This window comes from Tiliqua scincoides, chromosome 8 (genome assembly GCF_035046505.1).
Source record: "Tiliqua scincoides isolate rTilSci1 chromosome 8, rTilSci1.hap2, whole genome shotgun sequence".
Taxonomy (NCBI): domain Eukaryota; kingdom Metazoa; phylum Chordata; class Lepidosauria; order Squamata; family Scincidae; genus Tiliqua; species Tiliqua scincoides.
The window spans coordinates 21,797,191-21,810,348 of NC_089828.1; the positions used below are offsets into that span (position 1 = coordinate 21,797,191).

Genomic DNA, 13,158 nt, shown 5'->3' on the forward strand with positions numbered 1-13,158 from the left:
TGCCGGGGACCTAGGCATCCATTAGGTGCCATGTTGGAGACACTTGCTTACAGTTGCCTATACAGATTCCCAACTCCAAACTAATCATTCTTTTACCCAGGGGAGGCTTCTGATTTCTATACGCAGGCCAAACACCCAGCCCTCACCTCCCAGAACCTGGCCCTGTTAAGACCTCCACCAGGACCTGCTAAGACCTCTTATGGTGAACCAAGTTCTCATGGCTGACAATTCATCCTTGCCAGCATTTCACAGCAGGGTCAGTCTACAACTGGGAGTGTGGCGAGGCCTCCACTGGCCAGCTCACTGCACCTCCACCTGACTGAAGGCCAGTGGTGTAGCAATTGCATCTGCTGCCTAGGGTGGTGACTCCTGGCATCACCCCCTGAGCGTGCAGACATGCAGCAAGAAAAATGGACGTCCCTTGGCCGAGTAGCTGACTCATGTTGCTTAGCGGTGGTGACGGCAGTGGCAGGTGTGGCTTCATGGTCTCGCTGCCGCTCTTGATCCTTTTTGGAGGCTCAAGCCTCCATAGGAGAAGGAATGGGGGCAGCAGCAAAATCATGAAGCTGCACGCACTACCTCGTGCTTGTAGAACGTTGTATCTGTTGTTTTTCATCACTTTTTCAAATCATCCCCCTAGAGTAGGGGTGCCCCAAACCTAGCCCAGGGGCCACTGGTGGCCCTCAGGGGCCCCCAATCAGGCCCTCAGGGAGCCCCCTGTCTCCAATGAGCCTCTGGCCCTCCAGAGACTTGCTGGAGCCCATGCTGGCCCAATGCAACTGCTCTCAGCATGAGGACAACTGTTTGACCTCTCACCTGAGCTGTGGGACAAGGGTTCCCTCCACTACTTGCTGTTTAACATCTGTGATGCAGCAGTGGCAGAGAAGGAAAGTCTGGCCTTGCTTTGTGCAAGGCCTTTTATAGGCCTTAAGCTACTGCAAGACCTTCATTCATACAAGTTCCATATCTAATAAATTCATTTATGTAAATTTATTCAAATTTTACATGTAAATTAATTCTCTTTTTCCCCGGCCCCCGACACAGTGTCAGAGAGATGATATGGCCCTCCTGCCAAAATGTTTGGACACCCCTACCCTGGAGGAAGAAAGTCACAATATAAACTTGTAAAATAAAAAATAAATTGATCACAATAGGCAAAGGCTGCAATCCTATACACACTTTCCTAGGAGTAAGCCCTCCTGAAGAAAATGGGACTTTCTTCTGAGTAGGCACACATAGGATTGTGCTCAAAATCAAAAAAGCATCCTCCCTTCTCTCTCTCTCTCTCTCTCTCTCTCTCTCTCTCTCTCTCTCTCATCTGAGAGAATTCTTTTTCTGACATTTGCCAGGTATGGCTTTTGTAAACATTTGATATAACAAATCATAATAAAGAAATAAACATCAAGCACCTTATTTGAGTGACAAAACTGCTATTCAACTGCTCAGTTGATTAACCAATGCAGAGCTAGTGGGGGGGGGGGAGCCACCCAATTTAAGAGACCCTCTTTCACTTCCAAAGCCAGGAAATTTATACCTCAGGTCACAAAGACTTGAGCTTCAGAGCTCAATGGTTTGATCCTCGGCATGGTGGCCTGAGGCAAGTCGCATAGGTTAGTCTTAAAACCTCAGTAATCCCACACCATCAAAGGTGGTGCCAAGAGTGTGCTAAAAAACTAATTTACAATTCTTTTTGCCCTGGGGGCTGTTCTGAGATGGTGTCTCTCTTCCCATTAATTCACTTTGCCGATGCTGCACACCATCCATCTTCTGTAGGCACACACAGGACATTGGGGAAGCTTGCATGGAGCCCTCCAACACCTGGATTGCAGTGGGAGCCACAAACAAGGTATGCTGAGAGGAAGGTTGCCTGGATCCCAAACTTTGCAAGCTGAACTGCGCATCATCTACCACTCAAATGCCAGAGTGACCCTGTTTTCCTGCTTAAGCATTTGCATGCAAAAGGAGACTCTCTTCCAGCAAGCAGGTGTGCAGCAGTTCTCTAAACCTACGCAAATCAAGGTGAAGCAATGTCTTCAAGCAAAAAGAATATCTAAGGTGGAATCAGTTATCCATCAGCAGGAAAGGTGCCTACAGAGTACTGAGGGGCGGTGACGCCACTATGGTTTGTGTCACCCGGTGCAGGAGGCCAGCGCGTCACCTCTATGTTAGACTTCCTTCTATGCAGTGGGCGGGGCAACACCAGGAGGTGGGTATGGCGATGCACCATCGCCCCACCCCCTGTTGGTTTTTTGGCTATAAATTTTGATAGAATAGAGATATTCCTACACGGATTTTTCCATTGCATTCTGCATGAAAATACGCATCACGTGATATATAACATGATGGTATTACTCAAAAATACCAAGATTTAAAAAAATTTGGCTACTTGTGGTGTCACCCCCGTCCCCTGTGCATGTCGCCCAGTGTGGCCCATACCCACCTAGTGACGGTACTGCTGTGGAGATGGCTCTGACCCTAGCACTTTTTTAAAATGACCTCGTTGTCATGAGCCACAAATTGCCACATGGCTTGGTTTGTCTGCTGAAAACAGGCCCTCCCCCAAGCTGCTTTTCATTTAATAAGGACGCAGGGAAAGCTGTACTCTGGGATGGTGGGTGAGAGATCAGGACCAGAGAGGAGCCAGCAGAGCTAACCTCTACCTTCACCCCACCCAACTTCACCACCAGGAGCAGAGCCAGCTTCCTTACTGGTCTCTTGCTCCATATGGCCTTTTTCACCCTGTATTGCTGATTTGAACCTGCATGGAGTATAAGAACACAAGAAGAGGCCTGGTGGATCAGACCAAAGGGCCATCTAGTTCAGCTTCTGGTATCTCACAGTGGCCCATCAGATGCCTCAGGGAGCACCCAAGACAACAAGATCTCTCATGGCCCATGAGAGTGCACTGGAGACAATCCGATATCTAGTGTTGGGTTCTTCAGCAACAAAAGAAAATGATTGTTTTGCTGATCTTTCAACTGCCCTGATCTTCCATTCCTGCAGTAGGTGTTAGAAATAGAGTCAGAGAAGATGGGTGGGTGGAGCGTCAGGAGATACTCATTATCGACCAGTAAGGAGATACTTCATTATAGACCAGGGATGGACAAACTTAGGGATCCTGGACCTTTTAACAATTGTATAGAAGAGGGAATTTCAGCAGGTGCATCTTGTCATCCCACAGATGACAAGCTGCACCTACTGAAATTCTCTCTCCTACACAATTGTTAAAGGTCCAGGATCCCTATAGTTGAAAGTTTGCCCACCTCTGATATAGACAACAGCCTGATGAGTTTCTTCTAGACTGAGACATTTGGACAACCTTTCCTAGGACTTGCCCATCATGCAATGTAGCTCACTTCCTGTGCAGCATTACCACTTTGACTCATCCTTTCTGGGGTAACGAGTTGGCTCCGGGTTGCGTTCAATATCAGTTACGACTGAATGTCCTCTGCCACCTGAATGGAAACGATTAGGTTGCAACAGTCTTGCTTTTAATTTCCAATTGCTTCTCCTCTCCCTTGGGGGAAGAGCACTACATGCTGCTCTTGATTGTCCCTTGTCTAAAGGAATTAAGGACCTGAGGCCTTCTTTGTCACTCAATCAATTTAGTTTAGTGGCCCATTCAAGCTGATCAGCCAATGCAATCTGTTTTGCTGCAAGCACATCAGACTCCATCCAGCAATAGCCATCACGCCTACCTCTCCCTGGGTCTTCTCCTGTGTGTATCAGTCTGCATATTTTGTATACGTCAAACCAACCAACCAACCAAAAACCTTTGGAAAAGAATGAAACTATGAATGATGGAAGGGAGATCTGGACTGGTACTACGTCAGGAGCAAAGAGTTCAAGCTTGTCCTCCTCCATTCTGCAGTCTCCATCTCTGCTCCTTAGCAAAGAGAAGCTACACGTGATGCAGGTAATGCAACGTGTAGCTTAGCTCTGGGACCAGCCCAAGATCTCCCAGTGCTTGAGACAGTGCACCAAATGCCGCCACCACCTTTACCCAGCAATACACCAATCTCTGCACTGGCCCCTCCTCTTCCTCAGCCTGCTTCCTGGATTCGAAAAGAAAGAAGGGAATGGAGCAGAAGAGGAACTGTGGAGGAGACAAGAGTGGTGGGCTAGAGCACTTTCTCTTCTGCTCCATTTCCTCTTCCTGTTTTTAATCCAGGGAGCAGGTGAAGGAGGCAAAGTAATGGCTGCCTGGTTGGCCTCATGGCTGTGCTAACCCTTTAGACCAGGGGTCTCCAAACCTTTTGGCCAGAGGGCTGCACAAAATATCTGGTGCAGTGCTGAGGAACGGAAAAAAATTTAAATATAAAATTTAAATAAATTAGAGATGAAACTTAGATGAATGAATAAATGAATGAGTGGGCTCATTCACTTAGCCTCTCCGGCCCTCAGAACACCCTCCAGATGCAATCAGAGCACAGCTCTGGTCATGTTCAGTCAAGTGGGCCAGAGGCTTTCAGACCTTTCATGTTCAGTCGAGTGGGCCGGAGGCTTTCAGGGGACAAGAGGCTGGCTGCGGCCCAGATAGAGGCTCGCTGTGGGCTGCATCTGGCCCCTGGGCTGGAGTTTGGAGACCTCTGCTTTAGACCCTCAGCTGGCTCAGCTCCTCCAAAGAGGGTCATTGGTGTTGCCTTGGATCGTCATGCAAACTCCTCCACTGCAGTACGCAAACAAGTTTTTGCTGAATAGTTATGTGCATCATTGATTGCGCAGGCATCTCACAGCTTCCTTTTATCTTGACATCTTTGATCAAAGATTATTGATCAGTTAAAAAGCACCCTATCTGAAAAACCATCTCAGTGAACTATTATTAAAACAAGGTTTTGTTTTTAAAACAGACCCCATTTCCTTTCTGCTTCCATAACATCTTGTAACAGGAATTAATTGCATGTTGTCTGAAAAGAGATTGCACTTGTGTGATCAGAAACCTCCAGTGCTATTATTTCATTTCCCTTAGCCTAGTGCTTTCTTTCCCTTTAGATGTTCCTGATTTTTCAAAAGCATTCTTTATTACCGGTTGGGCTAAACCCATTTCATGGCCCAGAAGTGTCACCTAAACCAGTTTTGGCTTCCCTGTGATCAGATTTTATATTCTTCTTTCCCAGTTGATTATCAGTGACTTCAGTTCAGTATTATTTGCCAAGAGGCACACCAAACAACATGACAAAAACAACTGAATCCTGTGATATTCAATGGAGAGTATATTAAAATAAACTGAAATTTAATTTTCCAAATGTTTCTTGTTTCCATTAAGCTACATAAATGGTTAAATAATGAGACCTAACTAGACTGGGACCTCCTTTTAAAATAACCAGTAGATCAGGTAGAATTACCAATTCTGATTGTCCACCTGAGAAAAAAGCTGAAGAAAGAACGTCATTTTTGGAAAACTAGAAATTCTACCTGTGTTAGCCAATGTACACCGTGCTTGCATCCTGCTCTCAAGTCGAAGTATAGCAATTTGGTGGGAGGCAATTGAGATGGAGAAAATTCCATAGAGAAAGGATTAAAATCTTGCTCCGCAGAACCACATCTTCAAAAGCAGTCAAAAGCAGAAACCTCTGGAAACCCTTAGACCAGTAGTTCCCAAACTGTGTGTCATGTCGTCCCAGGGTGCCATGGAAAACTCAACAGGGATGACACAGGATGCCCCTGGTGATCTCTGCTTCCCAGCGCTCTAAGGCACCTCCATCTTGGCTGTGTGAGATCCCGTGATTCTCATGAGATCTTGCACAAGTATCACAAGATTTGGCTTCATATCTTATGGGAGTGCTGGCAGTCATCTTGTCCTCCGACAGCACCTCTGACAGGGCACCATGAAAGAAGGGTGCCATGACCAAGGTATGTTTGGGAACCAATGCCTTAGATGCTTAACAAAAAGACAGCAAGAGCCCCCAACACAGACATCCCACAGCAAATCTTTAAGAATGATCTCACAGCCACAAACACCAAATCTCAAGGTTTTTTGGCTGAATGCATGGTGGTTCATCTAGTATCAAACACACATAAACTTACATGCATTTATACCCTTCCCATGACCTTACTTCATCTCCATGGCATGTTTTGTATCACAACCCAATGATTCTACCACCGAAAAATGGAAAGCTGAGCAACAAGCTGACGAACAACCCAAGAGGCTGTGGGAACCAGCCTGCCCTTGATATAACTGTCCTCCCCACCTGTGTCTTGTTCATCACACCCCCCCCCACCCCAATCTCCCACAACATATGGACAAGGATTTCTTTGGCTTCCATCATGGCCAAGACTACAACCTCCCAAAGTCACTGTGCTTGCTTGTTCCCTTTATTGTGGAATCGAACGCATCCATCCTTATTCCCCTGAACAAATGTTGCAAGAAAAGGGAGAGTCGCAGGCTACAGAGGGAAGGTCCTATTTCTGATGCCTTCGGTTTATGATTGTTCCAGGAGAAGAGAAGCCACCGTTTGAGGAGTGACCAGGAGCAGAATGACAAGGAGGAAGACAAGCCTGCAGTCTCATTATCTCTATGGCCTGGCACAGTCCTTTTGTTTCCATACCACCCTATTCATTGTCTCTTTGGCTCTTGCACAGTTCCCTTGGGACCTGTCTCTCCAGCAAGCTGACATTTTCTACCTTTGTGTTCTTTGAGAGAAAGGTCACTCGCTCCATTTTATTTTTATACTCCTCTGTGTGTGTGTGTGTGTGTGTGTGTGTGTGTGTGTGTGTGTGTGTGTGTGTGTGTGTGTGCATGTGTGTCTGAGAGTGTGTAAGAGAGTGTATTAGATACAAGAAGAAAAGAGCAAGTGTGTAGGTGAGGGGGAGCAGAAATCCAGAACTTCTCCTACAGCATGGGTGGTGACATCATCCGCAGGCATGCTCGGGTGTTGCATTGGATCCTTTTTTCAAAAGGATTTCAGTCAAAAGAAGCATCAGGCTCAGTAGGAAGCAGATTGAGAACTTTGTTTCGGGGCACATGCTAATATCTAGGCCAGGAGTATCAAACATAAGTCCTGCAGGCCAAATGCAGCCCCCTGAAGCAATTTATCTGGCCTCTGTTATAATTGACATCTCTCATATCTTGAAAATATGAACAAGATTTGCACATTTCCTCTTCTGTCTTTTGTAACTAATTAGCTACTAGGTGAGAACCAAGTCCTTATTTCTGACCATCATCTGCTTAATGATGTCACTTCCTGCTTAATGATGTCACTTCCAGCCCTCAGCAAGTGCCATGAATGCTAACTTTGGCCCTCTGTATGAAGCGCCTTTGACATCCCTGGTCTAGGCCATCTTTCCCAAAGGAGAGATTGCTTGTAGTTCATGTTACATTAAGGCTACTATCCTATGCAAATTTGCCAGGAAGCAAGTCCCACTCAACATATTTCAGATTAAACATACATAGGCTATAATATACCTTTTATAGTTGTTGTTTTTTTAATCCGGTTTTTTTCAATGTCTATACATTTGCTTTAAAATGATGGAACGCATGCAAGTAAGACTGCAATCCTAACCACACTTTCTGGAGAGTAAGCCCCATTGAACAAAATAGGACTTACTTCTTAGTAGACCTGGTTAGGATTTTGCCCTTAATCTATCAAGAGTATGGGATGAAATGATGATCAATTTCATTCATTCTGAAATGAAGTAAAGTTTCAAAACAGATATAAGTAGCAGAAGTAAACACTTAAAAAATAGTTGTCTTTGTAGGGAATGGCTATGGGTATGGATATGAGGGAGAAGGTATCATGATAAGCTCTTCCATGTCAACATTTTTCACTGTGCCACTGGATCAGACTCAAAAATTCAAACTGAATCTGACTGCAACTTTGGCAAGACTTCCAAGCTCATGTCAGCAAAGGGTCCAGACTTCGCAAACCATCTATCTGATCTCTTGCAAAGGCTTGAGAATCCCCCCTCCTCCCAAAGCTGAACCTTGTTAAGCATTGACCACCCACTGATGTTTGAATGAAAAAAAAAGTCCTTTGGAGGGATTGATTCACTCACAGATGTTCACATTTTTGCAGGCAGATCCAAGGCAGGCTGTAGTTCTACTTGTGAAGGTTTGAGCAAGGAAGTGTGATATTGTGAGCTCTTCTGGTGGGCTCCTTGCAGCACCTCTGGGGAAAATGCATTGCCCCGCAATCTCACCTGATGTATTTTGGTAGCATGAGGCATTACTGGAGGAAGAAAAGAGGCAGCAGAGTCTCCCATTGACTGGGCATATGGAAGTGGCCACCATTCATCACCATCACCATTCATTGCCTATCACCAATAAATGGGTGGAAGCCACAGGAGCCCAATGAGTCATGGGGGGGGGGCGGCGCAGGATTCTCCAACAACTTAGTGCCTACACTGCAGGCATGTGATTCATGATCAGCTTCAGAACAAAGGCAAGATAAGGAGGCTCTCAGTGACAAAAGCAGAACGCTTAAGGCAGCACCTTCTTTGCAAACTTCAGCATATTGTGTAGTATTACTATTATTAAGAATATTTAGATACTGTCACCAGAAACATTCTCAGTTTAGTTTACATAGCCAAGGAATAAGATAATTCCCTTCCACCATGTAAACAAAGAAACTGGGAGACAAAGCAAATAAATAGCCACTGGAAAAGATGCTCTGCTGGACTGAACAGGAACAGTAGCTCTCCCACAGCTAAATATAAGAGAATCACGACACTAAAACGTGCCTCTTTGCCCAGTTAGCTGGGCTATGGCCATTGAACTCGTCCATCAAAGCTATTATAAGAGCAGAGGTGAAATAAATCATGCCTCCCCTATGTAAATCACATCTGAAGACATGAAACAGCTTGCCAAAGATGTCCAGAGCATCATTCATCTTCTATAGCTCCGTCCAGATGGGCAAGAGAACTCATTTTGCAAATGGGCCCACATTGATAGCGGCATTTGGATAACATTTAAGTGCATGTCCAATAGATTTGAAGGCTGACCCCAAGATCTGGAATTTCAAATGGTGGCACTTCATTCCCGTAAGTTGTCATTCTTCATAAGCGTTTCTGCTTTTGGACAAAGTGGGTCAGAATGAAGATCTTCAGGGCGCATCCAAGTGCAATGACTCTAAGAGTTGGAGGCCGTCTTGTCCAGCTCTGTTACTCAGTTCAGAATCCACTGCAGAAGACTGTCCAGTCTCTTCTTGAAGGCATTCAGCAAGGGAGAGCTTCCCACTCAGTGGATCACTAGGATTTTGCATTGTCTGGTGTGGGAGGCCAGTGCATCGTCCCCACGATGGACCTCCTCCCATGCAGTGGGTGGGACAATGCCCCAGGCATTGGGTGTGGCAACATACCATCATCCTGCCCCCTCTGGTTTTTTGGCTATAACTTTTGATAGAATAGAGATATTTCAACACAGTTTGCTGCATTGCATTCTGCATGAAAGTACGCACTGATTGATATATAACACAATAGTATTATTTGAAAATACCAAGATTTAAAAAATTTAAAATTGTGTGTGTCACCTGGTGCAGCCTACACACCCCCCAGTGACACTACTGCCACCACTCCTATAGCATCACTTCCCTTGTCAAACCGCTCTTACTATTCTATTTCCACCCTTTTCAAATACTGCTCTCCCTGAGAACAACTGTAGCTGCTCTGCCAGCACAAGCTAGAAAGCCAACCCATCTGTTACCTTGCACATGCCCGATCTCATCTGATCTTGGAAGCTAAGCAGGGTTAGACCTGGTTAGTACTTAGATGGGAGACCGCTTGGGAATACCGGGTGCTGTAGGCTTATACCATAGTCTTTCGAGACTGAAGGTTGCCAATCATTTTTTGGATGGCCATGCCAAATGCCCCTTCTCTCTGGGAATGCACTCGGGCTGCCCTCTTGCCCTGCTTCCCTCCCTCAAGTGAATTCAGGCTGCTGCCTGGCATTTAAGTCTGGCTGCTCTTTCCGCTTTAGGAACAAGCTTTTTAGAAGGAGGTATGCGTCATCTTGGCACTCTTGCATCACACTGCATTGCGCAGATGCAATTGGTAAGCGTGCCATTTTTACAGATGCCAACTGCAGATGCAATTGGTAAACATGGTCTTTGGCAGAGCCTTCCCATGGATCCACAAGTCCCTCCATTTTTCATTGCCTATCTCATTTGCAGTCCAACAGATGCCATGCTTAGTATTTGTTATATCCTCCTCCGCATGAGTGTTGCATGTGAATGAATGAAGCTATTTTGGAAATTTTATTCCTTCTTTTCCCTTCATTTCCTTCTCTACCTCCCCTATACCCCAGAACCCCTTCTTCCCTAACCCATGGTCTCTCTGGGAAACCCACATAATTTTCCTATCTTCCTTCTTCTTTTCTCCCCTCATGCTTGCACTGTCTTGTGCCCCCCCCCTTTTTCTTCTGAACACTTCCTTTCTCCTCCCATCCACTTCCTCCTTATTTTTCAGGAAAGGAAGAATGCAAGAAGGCCAGAGGGTGTCCCTTTCTACCTCTCTACTCTCTATGTAGAGGCAGAAACCTGATTTCAGAAGTAGGTTACCTCAGAATGTCAGGTGGAAGGCAGGGCACTAGGAGGCAAGCCTCTTGTTGTCTTGTATGCTCCCTGAGGCACCTGGTGGGCCACTGTGAGATACAGGACTAGATGGGACTTTGGCCTGATCCAGAGGGGCTCTTCTTATGTAACCAGGAAGGATAGTCTAGATCTGGAGGTATTGAAGACATTCTTCCTCCTCTGGTCCTTGTTGAGAAAAGTTATTTTCTTAGAGACCTTCTGGATCCTGCAGCACTTGCCTTGTGGGTTCATGCTTGAATGACAGACATCAGATCCAAGGGCATGCTGTTTGCTTTGAGGGACCTGTCTCTCCTTTAAAGACCAGCACTATCTTTCTGGGTGCATGCTTCCTTCTCTTCCTCCCCCATAAGAGCATAAGAACAGCCCCACTGGATCAGGCCATAGGCCCATCTAGTTCAGCTTCCTGTATCTCACAGTGGCCCACCAAATGCCCCAGGGAGCACACCAGATAACAAGAGACCTGCATCCTGTTTCCCTTGCATCTGGCATTCTGACATAGCCCATTTCTAAAATCAGGAGGTTGCGCATACACATCACGGCTTGTACCCCGTAATGAATTTTTCCTCCAAAAACTTGTCCAATCCCCTTTTAAAGGCATCCAGACCAGATGCCATCACCACATCCTGTGATAAGGAGTTCCACAGACCAATCACACACTGAGTAAAGAAATATTTTCTTTTGTCTGTCCTAACTCTCCCAACACTCAATTTTAGTGGATGTCCCCTGGTTCTGGTGTTATGTGAGAGTGTAAAGAGCATCCCTCTATTCACTCTGTCCTTCCCGTGCATAATTTTGTATGTCTCAATCATGTCCCCCCTCAGGCACCTCTTTTCTAGGCTGAAGAGGCCCAAACGCCGTAGCCTTTCCTCATAAGGAAGGTGCCCCAGCCCAGTAATCATCTTAGTTGCTCTCTTTTGCACCTTTTCCATTTCCACTATGTCCTTTTTGAGATGTGACAACCAGAACTGGATGCAATACTCCAGGTGTGGTCTTACCATCGATTTGTACAATATTACATTAGCTCTTTTGTTCTCAATACCTTTTCTAATGATCCCAAGCATAAAATTGGCCTTCTTTACTGCTGCCGCACATTGAGTCGACACTTTCATCAACCTGTCCACCACCAGCCCAAGATCTCTCTCCTGATCTGTCACAGACAGCTCAGAACCCATTAGCCTATATGTGAAGTTTTGATTTTTTGCCCCAATGTGCATGACTTTACACTTACTGACATTGAAACGCATCTGCCATTTTTCTGCCCATTCTGCCAGTCTGGAGAGATCTTTCTGGAGCTCCTCACAATCAAATGTTCAAGTTGTACCTTTCTAAACAAACTTCTTTTTTAAAAACTCATACAGCTCCAGCACTCTCTCCTCTGAAGGAAACTGACTCTGTAAAAAGCTCCCCCTGGAACGCCCTGCTGTTTGAGGAAGCGTGGAGCATGTAAATAATTGGCTCAGACGTGGCTAGGACTGGACTCATACAGGGCAAAAAGTGCGGCAGCAAGATAACTGTCTGAGCTGATTTTTCCAGGCATGAGAGGAAATTCCCCTTTGTGTTATTCCTTAAAGATTTCTTACATGCTTAAGGGTTTATTCCACAGCTGCATCTCTCAAACAGCAGCAGTGACTGTGTGGCCGCCGGTCAAGCCCCGTCTTAACGAAATTAAGTTTATTAGCAATGCAGGGCATAAAAAAAAATAGTGATATGAACTTGGAGGTGTTAGTATGACAAGCAGTCAGTTCAGATCTTCATGCAGGGGAGAATGACTCTTATTTGTGCAATAATTAAATGAGATGCCTCTGTATGATGATGTGGAATTAGCAACATAACAAAGGCTCAAGAGTTCTTTTTCCTCTGTTGCAAAAGCAGTGGCCACTGGGGGGCAGGAGGGAGTAGAGTTTCTCTTCACATGGAGGCCAGTCCTTTGGGTTGCAGCATAAATTCCATAATCAGTGCGCTGTAAATCTTCAAGGGATTTGTAATGTCAGGAGCATCGATCCTGCTTATTTATCTGGGCACTATCTGAGTGGCTCACAACAGACATCCCAACACACATCATTGCAAAGGCTAAATTTCCTGTGAAAATAGGAGCATTGGTCACAAATGGATTGGTTAGTCCATGAGGCCAGTTTGGGTGGCAGTCTCGGGCAGCAGATTGTCAAGGGTGCTCACCTACCTACCACCCCTCATCCTCCTCCCTGGATTTGAAAAGGGTTTAAAGAACTGAAGCTCTAATGTTCAAACCCACCACTGTCCACTCACTTTTGTTGGTTGGCAACTGTCAGTCTCGAAAGACTACGGTATGAGTCTACAGCACCTGGTATTCCCAGGCGGTCTCCCATCCAAGTACTAACCAGGCCCGACCTTGCTTAGTTTCCGAGATCAGATGAGATCGGGCATGTGCAGGGTACTCACTTTTGGACTCTGGGAAATGGGAGGAGAAAGCTGCTACACCATCAGGCACATAGAAAACTGCCTTATACAGAGTTAAGCCATTGGTCTATTTAGGTTAGCACAATCACTTTGAACAAACCTGAATTCTGGCAACCTGAATTTGCCAGGGGAATTTTTTTCTGCAGAAATCCACCACTTGGAGATAGGAAGACGGATTTTGCAATGGAACTCGTCT

The 13,158-nt window shown here is 45.7% G+C and overlaps 2 pseudogenes; one reads left to right on the plus strand and one right to left on the minus strand.

Moving 5' to 3' along the window:
- Positions 1–9,623: 9,623 nt before the first annotated feature.
- On the plus strand, positions 9,624–9,742 carry LOC136659684 (5S ribosomal RNA; annotated as a pseudogene).
- A 3,092-nt stretch (positions 9,743–12,834) lies between these two features.
- Positions 12,835–12,951, minus strand: LOC136659631 (5S ribosomal RNA; annotated as a pseudogene).
- Between the last annotated feature and the right edge of the window lie 207 nt (positions 12,952–13,158).